Genomic DNA, 4,196 nt, shown 5'->3' on the forward strand with positions numbered 1-4,196 from the left:
CTGTAAATGTTCATTAAAATTAATAAAATTTAATTTAAAAAAAAGTCCATGGCAACAGGAAAAGTGACAGCTTTCTGAGCAGCTCTGTTGGCTTAGTGAGAAGGAGTTGTGCTGACAACCCAAAGCCAGATGGTTTGAATCCACCAGTTGCTCCAAGGCAGAAAGATGGGCAGTCTCCTTTGGTGAAACTTACTGAAAACCCACTTACTTTGGTGAAGCTTCTGAAAACCCACTGGGAGTCAGCTATGAGCTAGAGCTGACTCCACAGGACGTTATAACAAGCGGATGAAAGACATGAAAGGATGGAAAGAAGTTCATCCATCATCAAGTTTCCAGGTGGTTAAGACTTCATGATCAAGACAGGACCAGCATCTTGTAGTCACGTGGGAAATATTGGTTGAATAAATGAATGACTGTTATGTTATACCCTTTAAAAAAAAAGAAAAGAAAAACAGATCTGAAACTGCCCTATCCTGTGTCAACCTCATAATCTCGAACACACTTGAGCCTATTCCTATAGTCCCTGTGTCAGTTCACCTGGTTGAGGATCTTCCCCTACCTTCACCATCCCTTCACTCTCCTAAGTATAATGTCGTTTAAGGACTAACCTCTCCTACTCACATGCCCAAAGTATGTGAGATGAAGCATCACCATCCTTGCTACCAAGAAGCATTTTGGCTGCACCTTCTCAAAGACCTATGTGTTTGTTATTTTGGAGATATCTAGCTCTCTTTCTTTCTATCTCTCTGTCTATCTATCTATCTATCTATCTATCTTGCTCAGCTCAACACTCTTGGCACCAGCAGTTAGAAAATCAAAGGACAAATTGCATTGGAAAAATCTGCTATGAGGGACCCCTCCAGAGTACTGACAAGCAATGATGTCAATCTAGAGATGAAGGTATGCCTGACCAGGCCATGTTCTTTACAATTACTTGATATGCATCAGAAAACTGGACTATAATTAAGGATGACAGAAGAAGAATCGAAGCTTTCACATTGTATTGCTGGAGAAGAGTCATGAACATAACCGTGGACTGCCAAGGAAACAAATAGGTCTAACTTGGAGAGCATGAAACCACATTTCTCCTTGGAGGCTAGGATTTTGAAGCTCCATCTCAAATACTTTGGGCATGTGGCCAGGAGGGGCACATTCTTGGAGAAGGACATCATGCTCAGAAGGGTGGATGGACAGTCCAGGAGAGAAAGATCCTGGATGAGATGGACTAATACAGTAATTGGAGTAATGGGGGTTGGTATGTCAGAAGTAGTGAGACTGGCTCAGGACAGGGCAAGCTTCGGAGCTGCTGTACATAGGGTCACTATGATTCACAAGTGATTCAACAGCACATAACAACAATAACATAAAACAAAAGTTGGAAACAAAGGAGGAGGACTGATAGTTGCAAAATATGGTTTACGTGATAGAGATGGTACCGGAGATCACATGAGATAATTTTATGTAATCAAGAATTTTTTTTTGTTAGTGTAAATAACCTTTATTTATAAAACAATCCCCAAAATCCCCTATAAACTACAACTAACCACATGACTTCACCTGATGGAATACATGGCAACCAAATGGACTACACCTTTGTAAACAGATGGTACAGAAGATCAATATCATCAGTCAGATAAACCACAGGACCAACTTGGTGGACCAGACCACTAATTACTCATATGCAAGTTCAAATTAAAATTAAGAAAAGGAAAACAAGCCCATGAGAGCAAAAATAGCCCTTGAGTTTATTCCACCTGAATTTAGTGGTTATCTCAAGAAAATATTTGATGCATTGAATACTAATGACAGAAGATCAGGCAAGTTGTAGGACAACAATCAAGGACATCATATGAAAAGTAAGCAGTTGTACAAAAGGAGATTTTCTATCTTTCTCCTGAGGAGTAGCTTGGGGTCTTGAATAAGAGGCACCACCTTTGAATTACTAGCACAATTCTCAATGGGCAGCCACATAGCTCTAATTAATAAGATAGTAAAAAAAAAGGAGTGGAGGGAGAAGACCAAAATGAATGTTAAAGATACTCTGACACTTGCTCTTGAATGTGCAGAAGTCACAGCATAATAAAAAGATGATGAAGTAAGAGAGCTGAACAGACTTCAAAAGGCAGCTCAAAGACAAAGCAAAGTATTATCGTGAAATTTACAAAGGTCTGGAATTCGAAAACCATAAGGGAAGAACACACACAGCATTTCTCAAGCTGAAAGAATAAAGAACAAATTCAAGCTTGAAGTTGCAATACTGAAGGATTCTGTGAGTAAAATCTTGAATAGAAAAGATGGAAGGAATACACAGAATCTTTGTATTAAAAAGGATTGGTCCACATTTCAGGAGCTAGCACATGATAATGATAAAGATCAACGGTACTAAAGAAAGAAGTCTAAGCTACACTGAAGGTATTCACACACAATTCAGGAACCAAGAATTGATGAAATATTAATTGAGGTGTTCCAATAAACAGATCCATCCCTGGACATGCAGAGTCTATGCAAAAATACTTGGAAGACAGCTGCCTGGTCAATAGGTTGAAATATTTTTGCCCATTAAAAAAAACAAAACCCCCAAAACAGAACAGCATCCAAACACAACATCATCCAACAGAATTCTGAAATTATTGAACAATATAAGTACACAAAAGTAAAATCTTGCTGAAGATTATTTTGAATTAGCTAGAGCAATATATTGACAGAGAATTGCCAGGAATTCAGAAATTCAAGCTGACTCAGAAGAGCTCATGGCTTGAGGGATAGTGTGTGTGTGTGTGTGTGTGTGTGTGTGTGTGTGTGTGTGTGTGTGTGTAAAATAGCTACAGATGTGGGAAAGCGCACATGTGTTGATAGTCAAGAATGGGTTTCTCTCAACTTTTTGCTCTTTTGCTTTTTTGATATAAAAAGAACCACCCACTTCTCCACTTAGCACACTTGCCTAGTCTACAGGGCAGGTCAGGGAAGTGCAGACAGAAGCCCTTCAGGAAAGCTTTGGTGGTGGTGACGGCGCTCATTCAAGAGAAACCCGGGGACAGAGCTGCCTGGGCACTGCCAAGCTGTTTGCTCATGGTGCCCTGGCGCAGGTCACAGGCAATAACACCGCCAGAGGCCTGGGGAGTGTCCTGAGTGCTCTGGGGACTCCAACACAGTGGCCATGAATGGGACGCTGGTCTTCCCGAAGAAGAAGCTGGCCCATCAGTGGCCTAGGTCAGCCTTGAGGAGCCCTAGGTGGTGGGGAATGGCTTCCCCTGGGAACTTAGCACTTGCACAGGAGCTGTTACTGTAAGAGGATCCCAGGCAGCACTGGTAGTAGTCGTGGGTGGCCCTAAGTGAACCTCTCGATGGCCGTCATATTCTTGTGTTTGTGGGTTGGTGGAAACCTCAATAGCTACCTCTCCGGCCTAGGTGCGCGATCATGGGGTGTCAAGACACTGGGTGTTGTTGTTATGTGCCATCGAGTCGCTTGCGACTCATAGCGACCCTATGTAAAAGAGCTCTAAACTCCGTTCTATTCTGTGCCAACCTAGCCATCTCAAACACACTCATTCCCACCACTCCACTCAAAGAATCAATCCATCTCATCGAAGGTCTTCTTCTCCTGCACCGTCCCTCCACTCTGCCAAACATGATGTCCCTCTCCAAGGACCAGTTCCTCCTTGCAACATACGCAAAGTATGTCAGTTGAAGCTTCAGAATCCTTGCGTCCAAGGAGCATTCCGGCTTCACCTTCTCCAGGACAAACTTGTTTGTTCTCCTAGCAGTCCATGGTATATTCAACACTCTTCTCCAGCATCACAACTCAAAGGCATCAATTCTCGTTCTGTCATCCCTATTCACTGTCCAACTCTCTGACGCATAGCACATAATTGCGAACACTATATCCCAGATCATGTGCACCTTATTCTCCAGCCTGATATCGTTGCTCTTCAGTACTCTTGAAAGGTCCCTCACAGCTGACTTTCCCAATGCAATTCATCTCCTGATTTCCTGGCTGCTGTTACCCAAGCAAACTAAAACTGTTAACTATCTCAATCTCTTCACCATCCATACTGATGCTGCCAATTGGCCCAGTGGTGAGAATCTGTTTTCTTGATGTTGAGCTTCAATCCATATAGGAGGCTGCAATCCTTGACCTTCTGTAGCAAATGCTTCAGGTCATCCTCAGTTTCAGCAAGCAGGGTTGTGTCATCTGC

Source organism: Elephantulus edwardii, unplaced genomic scaffold (assembly GCF_000299155.1).
Source record: "Elephantulus edwardii isolate Elephantulus edwardi_28Jun2011 unplaced genomic scaffold, EleEdw1.0 scaffold00066, whole genome shotgun sequence".
NCBI lineage: Eukaryota > Metazoa > Chordata > Mammalia > Macroscelidea > Macroscelididae > Elephantulus > Elephantulus edwardii.